A 12,554-nucleotide genomic window follows, 5' to 3' on the forward strand; every position below is an offset into this window, starting at 1 on the left:
GCTCCAGTACCCTTTTCCGTGTCTCTGCAAAATCATGGAAATAGCGATGTAGGACACCGCCCCCCGCCCCCACCCCGAGCGATTTCTCTTAATGGACAGACAGGATGTGTGTTTTAAGCCAAAAAAGGGGGGAATAAACAGCTCATCATAAATGCTGAATAGGTAATGATAAAACAAAGACTATCAATCCTATGCTATTAAAAGGGACCTTGTGACTATGTGAGTCTATCTTACTTTTTTCTTCATAAACGTTAACATTTTCCTCTTTACTATAGATGTAACAAAATTGGGAGAAAACAGGATATAGTACTATATCCCACTTTTTAAAACTTAATTTAATATTGTGAGCCAAGAAGTGACTTTTGCCTGTGGTTTTCTCCAAACTTCTCAAATAAATGTAATTTCCTTCATCCCTAAATCGATGTGTTTCATAGTCTACCAAGTATTATAATGACTTAAGTAACTCTACCAGATTCTGAACTACTAAAGAAACAACGTTAAATATACATCTTTGCTTAGCACTAGATTTAAATATAACAGGTCTAACCACATTTAATGAGTAAATGGAAAATGAAACTCCAGCCAAATAAACTATATATAATTTTTATTTTTTTATTTTATTTTTAACAGCTTAGGTACAACTGACATATGACTAACTGCACATATTTAACGTGTGCAATTTGGTAAGTTTTAGGTGTACATACCTTGGGCACCATGAGACAATTATGATAATGAACATAGCCATCACCCACACAGTTTCCTTTCGCCCATCTGTAAGCCATCCCTCCCACCTTTTCGTTTTTCTTAATGCCATGTTTCTGGGTAAAGAAACCGGGATGTATGGGTGCACACTGAGACATATGTCCAATACCCACAATTCTAAACGCAACCTTGAGATTTGATGTGAGCACCAAAAGATGAAATACTTCTAGCGATTGTTGTCAAACTATACACGTACCACACAAATGTATAAACAGTAAAAATATTCAGAGGAGTTGAAAAGGCTTCATGAGAAAAGCTTTTCCTAGCATCTCATCAAGGAGATGAGACATTGCACTTGACCTACAGAGAACACAGGGAACGCTGAGAGACCTTGTTTTATCCCCAGGAGTGGCTCCTTGTCCCTAGGGAGGAGTCACTATAGCTGCGTATCGTCAGAACAGTGTCTATAGTAACCATTCCTGGAAAGTCAGCTCAGAGACTGAGGTAATAGCCTCTAAACTCATGGCCCAATCACCAGAAGGGATTTGTCTTTTGTTTGTGATGGGAACTTCTGTTACATTTTATCCTTAGTTTCTTTCTGCACCGTTATTTTCTCTGCAGTCAGTGTTCCATGTTTTGGCTCAATGGAAAACACTTGGTTTTTTTTTCTTATTTAATTCCATCTCAAAATACCTGAGTATATTTCTGAATTAAAGCCTCTTGCTATGAGGTAAAACAATATAGCTTTTAGAAGAAGAGAGAGAACATCTATAGAATCTTGAGGTAGGTTAAGATTTCTTGAACAGGTCCTTGAAAGCACTAACCATAAAAGGGAAAATAAATAAGTTAGACTATATTAAAACTAAGACATTAGTAGGAGAGTGAAAATTCAACCCACAGGATGTGAGAAGATAGTCACAGTACGTACATCTGACGAAGGACTTGTATCCAGAATACAAAGAATTCTTCCACATCATTAATCAAGAGACCGATAAATCAATATAAACATGGGCAACCCTCCCCCCACCCAGAACTTCACAGTGGGCAGGAGATGGGCAGGAAACACATGAAAAAGTTCTCATCTTCATTCATAACGAATAAAACCACAGTGTGACACTTACATGAGAGAATGGCTAATATGAAGAAAAATGAGAATATGAAGTGTTGGTGAGAACATGGGGCTGCCAGAATTAGAATGTGCTGCTAGTAAAAATGTAAACCGTGTCAGCTTGTTTGGAAGATTACTTGGCAAGTGACAACCAAAGCCAAACCTATGCATATCCTGTGGCTCAGAGATTCTACTCTTTATGTATGTGTATACATATCCAAAAGAAATGCACACACATGTTCACCAAGAGACAGAATTTCCACATAGCACTCTTCAAAAGAGCGCAAACATGGAAACTATCTGTATGCCTAATATCAGTAGAATGATCAAATAAATTGTAATGGATTCATGCAATGAAATATTGTAGAGCAACAAGAATGAAAAGTCTGTGACTATATGCAATGAGATGGATCAATCTCATAAATGTAATGGTAAAAGAGAAAGACACAAGGAGTATCAAGTGTAGGATTCCATTTATGGAAAGTACAAAACCAGGTAAAACAAATCTTTGCCATGAGAAGTGGGATAATGGTTACCAGGAGGTGTAGTAATTGCAAAGGAGCATGGGAGAACTGTCCTGGGGTGCGGATAATATTCTATTTCTTGATCTGGGTTCTGGTTACACAAGTGTGCTTATTTTGTGTACACTTACATGTACTTTTCTCTATATTTCAATTAAGAAAACCCTTTCACTTTCAGACAGTTGTCTTACTATGTACTTTAAAGCATTTTAAAACTCAAAGCTGAGCAGAGTATTCTTTCTCAGCTGTGTCCTGCCACTCCCAGGATGAATGAATGCCACTCAGTGCCTTCTTGGGGACACCTAGAAACTGGAGATTACTAGGTTCAAAGATGAGTGGGGATTTTATTTCAAGGCAGTATCCCCATGAAATTAGATTATGTAATAGTATGTACAAAATGCGGAGCGCGTTTTTAGCTCAGAAGAAATTTAACTGAGGATTTCTTTTCTCTTTTTTCTTGGAATAAAATTATAAAACTTTATTGAAGAACATAAAAAAGACCTAAAGAAACACAGATAAACCCAGTGCTTGCGATGTGAACCCAAGCACTATGACCTCAACAACCCACACAATAATTCTGATTCACAAACACCTTGCTGGCAACCCTTATGGAGACGGTATAGGGAAATTAACTGAGGATTTCTTAATAATTTAAGATGATGTCTGATGTCAGATTATCCAGTAACCAGTGAAAAAAAAGTATATTTGCTCTTAGAAAAGATGTGATATTACGGCAGCAGGTCAGTGACCCCATTGGTCCACTCAAGAAAAGAAACTCATTTTACCAACATTAGATTCGTGTGTTTACTAGATACTGAATAGCTTTCTCTAAACATTCGATGTGAAATTAAGGATGAATTATGTTAGCTACAGCCTCCAAGTCACAACTAATTGATATATGAGGATTAGGGATCTCAATAAATGGATGGGAACAGAAATTATGTAAAGAATCCAGGAAGGATGCTGCCTTATCCTCAGCTTATAACAGTGTGTGGGTCCTATTCTTACTTACCATCATTCTCTAATTACCTCGTTCTGTTGTGACTGTCAGTCATTAGCACACTTCTCAGCTACTTCAGTACTTTGTTAGAAACGTTTGGACAAACTGAAATTCCCTGATTTATTACTCCTATGTCGATCAGCTGGAATGTTTAGCCAGTTGTTTATGTCGCTGTCTGTGAGTACACTTATTGGAAAAACCTGCTGAGCTTATTGGAGAATAAAATCTTTCTGAATGATTTCACAATATTTATAAGCCTTGGAACCAAGGAAACAGCAATTTGGAGCCTGATACTTGGACAGTTAATCTCCTGAACAACGCATACGTAACAGAAGAAACAGGGTTCTCCCCCAAAACAAAGAAAGGAGCCAGAAATATGTGCCAATACAGTTTTTCTTTTTAAAGGAGAAACACGGAATGACAAGGAAAAGGAGAAAGGCACTGGGGAAGAGAAAAAGAGAAGAAAAAGGAAGACAAATATACATCAAATGATGACCGTGTGCTTCCTATAGGTTAATACAAAAGAATCAAGACATGGAAAGGAGGAAAAGTAGACAAAGATCTAAGAGTTCCAATTTTATAGGGATAAAAATAAGAAAGAAGAGGGGTGCCTGGGTGGCTCAGTCGGTTAAGCGTCTGACTTTGGCTCAGGTCACGATCTCTCAGTTGGTGAGTTCGAGCCCCGCGTCGGGCTTTGTGCTGACAGCTCAGAGCCTGGAGCCTGCTTCAGATTCTGTGTCTCCTTCTCTCTGCCCCTTTCCTGCTCATGCTCTGTCTCTCAGAAAATGAATAAATGTTAAAAAGAAATTAAAAACAAAAATAGGAAAGAAGAGATAGAATATGGAATTTTATGTTTTTATTAATTTTATATCTATTTCAATTAGGGCTCAGAACCAAGTTAATACATTCTAATATTTATTGTTCATAAGAATGTATTACCATTAATCATAGAAGTTAGACTCTGGCAACTTGTTACTGAGATTTGTTTAGACCCTTGTTTTAAAAAATTAACGTTCAAAATAATGCCAAAGAAGCTTAAAAACCCTTGCTCTAGAAGTCTGGAATTGTATTACGTTGGCGGTTAATATATTATGTTCATTTCCAGTGTAACTGGAAATTGTTAAAAAGGAAATCGTGAGCCCTGCTTGTATGTAAAGTAACACTTCCCCAAATGAGTGCACTGGAAGTGGGGATCGCCACCCTAGAACTCAGTTAAAGTGCACTTACAAGAAGCATCAATTCAAAGATCACCCAAAGCTTGGCACGGCACTATGTTTCTTAAGGCCCTGTTTCTAATACCAGTAGGGCATAAAAATCAAATCGCTTCAGGCCACTTGATGTGTTTGAAGAATGGACTGCTACCAAAGGAAAAAAAAAGGAGAGTGGGAGGGAGAAAGGACACTAATGTGTGGACCCTAAAGCATGAAGGGATTGCTGGAGGTAATTTTCTGGTTAATACTTGTTTATTTGTCTGTCTGTTTTTTAATAGTAAAACTTTAGTTTGGAAGAGCTGAGGGTCTGCCAAAGGTAGTTATGGAAAAATAATATTGGGAATCTGAGATTCTGCAAAAGAGCTGATTTCTCCCCAAGCCTGAAGCCATGAACTTATGACCATTATTTGAAATCCCAGAACTTTTAGAAGGTTAAATACTTTTTTTTTAATGTTTCATTTATTTTTGAGAGACAGAGTAGTAGCAGGGGAGGGGCAGAGAGAGAGGGAGACACAGAATCTGAAGCAGGCTCCAGGCTCTGAGCTGTCAGCACAGAGCCCCACACAGGGCTCAAACCCATGAACCGCGAGATCGTGACCTGAGCCGAAGTCAGATGCTCAACTGACTGAGGTACCCAGGCGCCCCTAGAGGTTAAATACTTTTAAAAACTTCTGCTTATCCTTTCTTCCTTTGAGAAACTGCCCCTCTCTCAGATTCCAAGTGATGCTGGGGTCCGCTGGTCACATACACCAGGGGTGGACATGTGATGTGATCTAGGACAGTCATTCTCTCTCCCCTGGGAAACTGATAAGAGGTAGTCGGAGCCCAATCACTTAGGGCACAAGCCTAAAGGAAAGATCCTCGGGGTTTCTTCCAAGGGCTGCCTTTCCTGAGGTTTGGTTTGCAGCTCTTTCTTCTATCAGCTACTCAGTACACTCCCAACAAATCCGTCCTTCGTGCCTGAGGGAGAGTTTGTTTTGACGTTTGCTGCCAACGGACTTCGTTACGGACTTGAATGTGTCTTTGCGACCACAACATGCACCTCGGGGTGCCACAGTGGAGGAGATGCACCGTGGTCACCGGTGTTCCGACAGGACTTGCCCCAAACAGATGCAGAGACCCTTGTCGGAGCCCTGGGGCACTGGGGACACTGGGATGGCAGCGTCCTGTGGGAACCATGCTAGCCTAAGAGAAGACCATCTTTGCCGTCTCCTGCCTTTCTGTTTTGTTCTGCCACAACCTAGTATATGAGTTGCTGTTACAACCTTCCGGTCTCTCTGTCCCCCTTGCCTTCCCCCGCCTCATCTCAGGTGTCCATAACACTGGGAGTTGCACCCCTCCTCCTCATTAACTTGCTGGCGACACTTTGTGCTCTTGTAGTAAGAGGTGGCTGCAGGGACCACCCAGCATATGTGTTACTCCTGGCTTCATGGCTGCAGCTTGTCGTTTTCCCTCCATGAACCCAAGAAAAGCAGTTTAGAATCTCTGTTTCCTGCCAATGCTGGATAATTTTCTAATAATGGCTATTTAATAATATCCCCTCCCTGTTGAAAACTTTTCAGGGCCTCTGCTCTCTGTAGGAAAAATCTTGCACTCCTTAGTCTGGCATTCAAAGCCCTCCATGACCAGGTCCCAGTCTGTGTTCCCAGATCTTATATCTTCGTGCTACCATATCTCAAATTCTCGGATTCTACCCAAAGACCTCTACTCGCCCTTCCCTGAGTGGGTCTTAAAAGAGCTCCTCGTTCAGGTCTTTGCTAAAGCCAACAGACTGTTCTCTGTCATCTGAAATGCTCTATCACCTTCCCCTTCCAAAATCTTACCTGGCCTTCAATGTCTAGCAAGCTTCTTCCGCCTCCATAAAGACTTCATGGAGAGCCATAGGTATAAACCAGCTCCCCCACTCTTTCTGTGTTCTGCATATTTATTATCTCTGTCACTCTTAGGACATTTCTCCTGATACCATCTTGAACTCTCAGCTTTGTATATGTGCCCAACTAGATTAGAAGCTCTTGGAGGGCAGGAACTAGAACATGACCTCTTGTGTATATCACAGAGTGCTTGGGATAATGCTCAGCACAGAGCAGACAGTCAATATTAACCGTAGAATCAATGTATCATTAAGCTCTTTCCTTCGCTCCTTCTGCAAGACAACAATACTTTACTCCAGACAAACAGGTGCTCGAGTCTTTGATCAGAAATCATAAATGCCCTGCAGGGGGCAACAGGCACTGGGAGGAAACAGGGCTAAGACCGAGCTTTCCCAGTTGTGTTTTGTATTTCAGGATTTCCTATCCTGATAGAACCTTGTTTTACAGACCTACCGTAGGCATGCAGAAGTCACATTTTTGTAACTAAAAGCAAGCGTAAGCATTTAAATTGTTCTCCTATTTCTAAATCCCACAGAAGACACAATATTAAAAAAGAGAACACAATGCTGCTTTAAATTTCAAAGACCTACTCAAACTGCAATTCTCTCTTTTTTTTTTTTTAATATTTATTTATTTTTGAGACAGAGACAGAGCATGAACGTGGGAGGGTCAGAGAGAGGGAGACACAGAATCTGAAACAGGCTCCAGGCTCTGAGCTGTCAGCACAGAGCCCGATGCAGGGCTCGAACTCACGGACCGCGAGATCATGACCTGAGCCGAAGTCGGCCGTTTAACCGACTGAGCCACCCAGGCGCCCCTCAAACTGCAATTCTAACACAACAACACAAGTTGGTCAGGACAGTTCAAAGACTTGATTATAAAAAAATACATGAGTGTTTGTGGTTTGTTTTTTTTAACCTTTTAATCCACAATCCTTAAAACTTAACATCTACATATTACCTCCAAGTACAGCTTGCAAACTTTTCTATGATAAAAATGATCATTTAATAACGCTCTTTATGAGAAAAGCATTTTCCTCTCTAAAAAAATACTAAATATATTCTTGCAATTTTAACTTACCCTGTACAACTATTTTCAAACTGGTTTTTATTGCCTAGTGCAAAAATAAACTCCACCTTCCTTTATATCACATCATCATAAATTTAAAAGTAGAGACACGGGGCCTAATTAGGTTTGCATAGTGCCCTACACCCTCATGTTATTTGAATTGCAATAACAAAAGCTACTAACCTGAGTCATCTTGTGATGACAGGAAACTTACTTCTTGTCTTTGTGAATCATGATAGTTTCTACCCTCAGAGAGTGACGATTTTTGCTCATGACTTTCTCGGTGTGTGATGTAAAGGAAAAGTAGTAGGAGGGAAATCAAACAGCGAGGTCCTTCACGCGATGAAGCAATTCTGCATGAGTCGTTCAAGTGAACACAAGCCCTATTAGGAAAAACACAAACACTGAATGTCGTTTTACGTAACAAAAATATTGAACCAGCTACAGCCCAGGGTGACCTCTTGACCTCCACATAAACTACCCAGGGAAGATGGGATTAGAAAGAACTGTTCATACATGGAGTACGCCAGAACTGTAAGAGCAGTTTCTGAATTAATTCCTAAGCTCTCTATAAAATATACAGTACTGTCTCCCCAAATTACATTGAATGATTTCATCTGGTTCCTAGAAAAATTACCAGCCTGGAGAGTCAACTCTGAATCCCATGGCTTAATGAAATGGATACTATTTCAGACAGTATTACTAAACTGCATTAAATCATTCCAGTACTGTTTGCTCAGTATTTGTTCAGAATACCAGCTACTTCCGCATCACTTTAAGAATTACTCCTATTCTTCGTTGTTCCCATTTATTTTTCTTTTTTCATAGTCATAGTACAGTGGGTCTGTCATGAGACCCATCAGAAGACTTAGTTACTTAAAAAAAAAAAAAAAAAAAGGACCTTGTATGCCAAAAAGCATTTTGCAATGTATAAGTCTTGGGGTATAAAATAAGGTCTGGAGAGATGCCTGGTGTGGCAGAAAAGCCAATTCTGTAATACCTCGGGCCGGATTCCTTATCTGTAAATGAAGCAAATGGACCTTAATGTAGCTCACAGTTCTCCACCATTTTCCCTAGTCTTCGTATTCTTTGTGTGAATACCTCACTACCACACGCTGCACCTCTTATATACAGTGATTCTCAGGATGGTGGGGGGTGGGGCATACATGTGGCTTCCCCCAACCTCCCCCTGCTCTCCACTCCACCCCAATCTTGGTCCGGATCTAATTATCACTGATCGGGATGTGCTCTGGAAATCTTCTGGGTCTTCAGAATATGCCTATACATTTAAGCCACAGTCATCTCTCAGTCATATCAGGCATATGCTCTGTGCCACCGAGAAGCACAAAGCCTGACTTTTAGGAAGAACATTTAAGAAGGGTCTTGAAAGAGCTATTAATCAAAGGATCTCATCTTTCCTCACGCGGTTTTAAAGCCTACCTTTATCCTAAAGGAGATGACGTTTGTTTACCGAGCCCTCATGCCAGTCCCCAAAATAAATGCTCTCTGCTAGGATTCACCCTTCCATGTCCTGACCTAAGGACTCCATTGTCATCAGCCAACTTGGCTGGCTATGCCTTTCCTTCAGGCATTAGTGCCTAAATGAATTAACCCTCTCAGATACACCACTGAAGATGGGTCAGTAAAAGTAGCTAACGAAAGGAATTGTAGACAGTGCAGAAGGCATCTGTTAACTACTTGGGTGGGAGCAGGGGTGGGGAAGATTTCTCTATGCCCAAATCATCCTTCCAACACCTATACATATAACTGACTTTCCTCACATTTAGTAAATTATGATCCAAATCTGCTTCTGTTGAAAATGTGTGAATCATTTTATCTTCTCCAAGAAGTTGCTGGGCAAAGACAAAAGAGGTTAGTATATTCTGTTTAAAATGTTGAATTCAGATGAGTCCTTTAACTATATTAGCCATCTATCTCTAGAGTAGTTAGTATTAAAAAATGTATTATCTTCTCCTTTTTTCCTGAATAAATAGGAAACTATCTTCTAGCGCAAAGGTTTGTAACTCAAACCTTCTGAAGTTTTGCAGTTAGCCATGTGTGCTCTGCCCTGGGGAAATGGCTCAGCACCTCAAAATTATGGCTTAAGGGCCAAGTCAGTTTTGAGACACATAAAAATTCATTCTTTTACACATTCACTCAGCAAATATTAGTTAAGTTTCTTGTACATATGAGGCACTAGGGATAGAGATAAAACAATCTGTCCATTCAGGAACCCAAAATTTAATATGAGAAACAATACAAAGAAATAGAAAACTAAAATATGGTAGAAACTTGACTTTGGGAATGGATATAACCTGAGAGCTTCTGAATCCCCAAACGTATGCTGTACCTTATTTAATCCTAATAGTCTTATGATATATATAATTAACCCCACTACAAATTACTAAACATCATAGCCCTTTAGGTCACTTAAAATTCTTCAAAACCACAAATGCCTTGGTCCCATATCTGGTGTAATGGATATTATGATCCAGGTACTATAGGAGCACATAGGACAGGTAACTCGTCCAGCCTGGAACAGGGGCAGACAGTGAGGGTTCCCTTGAAAGGCTGGCATCAGAGCAGGAGTTCAGAAGAGAGAGGGTAAGTCAGATAAAGGGGGAGTGGGTGATTCTAGGCATAGAAAACAGCATATGCAAAAAAGAAACAAGACCTATTACACTCTCTTTGATGAACTTCAAGTAAATTAATAATAGCAAGACACGCACACACACACGCATTCATAATTTACTATCATCCAGGCTGTTTTAAGCATCTAACCTACGTTAACTTTTAGAATCTACCCAATAAGGAAGATGGCGGCGTAGGAGGACGCTGGGCTCACCACGTCCTGGTGATCACTTAGATTCCACCTACACCTGCCTAAATAACCCAGAAAACCGCCAGAAGACTAGCAGAACGGAGTCTCCGGAGCCAGGCGCAGACGAGAGGCCCACGGAAGAGACTAGGAAGGGCGGAGAGGCGGTGCGTGCTCCACGGACTGGCGGGAGGGAGCCGGGGCGGAGGGGCGGCCCACCAGCCAAGCAGAGCCCCCGAGTCCGGCTGGCAAAAGCGGCGGGGCGGACAGAGTGTGTTTGGACAGTAAGCGGGACTTAACATCTGGAAGGTTGTAAGTTAACAGCTCTGCTTGGAGAGAGGGAAGGCTGGAAGACGATGAGAGGGAGAGTTGTTGAGCCCCGGACGACAGAGTTCGGCTTGGCAGGGAACAAAGGCGCTCGCCAGCGCCATCTCCCTCACCTATCCCCCAGCCCAAATCCCAAAGGGAACCAGTTCCTGCCAGGGAACTTGCTCGCACTGTGCAAACACCCAACGCTGTGCTTCTGTGGAGCCACCCCTCCGGCGGCGGGTCTGACTCCTTCCCGCCACCACCGGGCCCCTCCTGAAGTGGATCACCTAAGGAGAAGCGAGCTAAGCCTGCCCCCCCCCCCCACACCGTGCACCTTGCCTACCCACCCCAGCTAATACGCCAGATCCCCAGCACCACAAGCCTGGCAGGGTGCAAGTAGCCCAGACGGGCCATGCCACCCCACAGTGAATCCTGCCCCTAGGAGAGGAGAAGAGAAGGTACAAACCAGTCTGACTGTGGCCCCAGCGGTGGGCAGGGGGCAGACATCAGGTCTGACTGCGGCCCCGCCCACCAACGCAAGTTATTCAAGACAGCACAGGGGAAGTGCCCCGCAGTCCCACACCACTCCAGGGACTGTCCAAAATGACCAAACGGAAGAATTCACCTCAAAAGAATCTCCAGAAAATAACAACAGCTAATGAACTGATCAAAAAGGATTTAAACAATATAACAGAAAGTGAATTTAGAATAATAGTCATAAAATTAATCGCTGGGCTTGAAAACAGTATAGAGGACAGCACGAATCTATTGCTACAGAGATCAAGGGACTAAGGAATAGTCAGGAGGAGCTAAAAAATGCTATAAACGAGCTGCAAAATAAAATGGAAATGACCACAGCTCGGATTGAAGAGGCAGAGGAGAGAATAGGTGAACTAGAACATAAAATTATAGAAAAAGAGGAAGCTGAGAAAAAGAGAAAAAAATCCAGGAGTATGAGGGAAAAATTACAGAACTAAGAGATGCACTAAAGACAATCTACACATAATTGGTATTCCAGAGGAGGAAGAGAGAGGGAAAGGTGCTGAAGGTGTACTTGAAAAAATCATAGCTGAGAACTTCCCGTATCTGGGGAAGGAAAAAGGCATTGAAATCCAAGAGGCACAGAGAACTCCCTTCAGACGGAACTTGAATCGATCTTCTGCACGACATATCATAGTGAAACTGGCAAAATACAAGGATAAAGAGAAAATTCTGAAAGCAGCTAGAGATAAGTGTGCTCTAACATATAAAGGGAGACCTATAAGACTTGTGACTGATCTCTCTACTGAAACTTGGCAGGCCAGAAAGGAATGGCAGGAGATCTTCCATGTGATGAACAGAAAAAATATGCAGCCGAGAATCCTTTATCCATCAAGTCTGTCATTTAGAATAGAAGGAGAGAGAAAGGTCTTCCCAAACAAACAAAAACTGAAGGAATTCGTCACCGCTAAACCAGCCCTACAAGAGATCCTAAGGGGGATCCCGTGAGACAAAGTACCAGAGACATCGCTACAAGCATAAAACCTACAGACATCACAATGACTCTAAACCTGTATCTTTCAATAATAATACTGAATGTAAATGGACTAAATGCGCCAACCAAAAGACATAGGGTATCAGAATGGATAAAAGAAAACAAGACCCATCTATTTGCTGTCTACAAGAGACTCATTTTAGACCTGAGGACACCTTCAGGTTGAGAGTGAGGGGATGGAGAACTATTTATCATGCTACTGGAAGTCAAAAGAAAGCTGGAGTAGCCATACTTACATCACACAAACTAGACTTTAAATTAAAGGCTGTAACAAGAGATGAAGAAGGGCATTATATACTAATTATAGGTCTATCCATCAGGAAGAGCTAACAATTATAAATGTCTATGCACCAAATATGGGAGCCCCCAAATATATAAAACAATTACTCATAAACATAAGCAACCTTATTGA

General features: G+C 41.5%; 1 protein-coding gene across 4 annotated transcripts in view; it reads right to left on the bottom strand.

The window, feature by feature from the left end:
- Positions 1-12,554, bottom strand: part of TRMT9B (tRNA methyltransferase 9B (putative)) — a 66,365-nt gene that overhangs the window by 17,871 nt on the left and 35,940 nt on the right. For 3 of the 4 annotated variants that reach the window (XM_027077289.2, XM_015082879.3, XM_027077287.2), the window contains exon 2: positions 7,665-7,864. The gene's annotated coding sequence lies outside the window, so the exon portion shown is untranslated. The remainder of the gene's footprint in view (positions 1-7,664; positions 7,865-12,554) is intronic. The other variant, XM_027077288.2, reaches the window with a different exon arrangement.

Source organism: Acinonyx jubatus, chromosome B1 (assembly GCF_027475565.1).
Source record: "Acinonyx jubatus isolate Ajub_Pintada_27869175 chromosome B1, VMU_Ajub_asm_v1.0, whole genome shotgun sequence".
Classification (NCBI taxonomy): Eukaryota; Metazoa; Chordata; class Mammalia; order Carnivora; family Felidae; genus Acinonyx; species Acinonyx jubatus.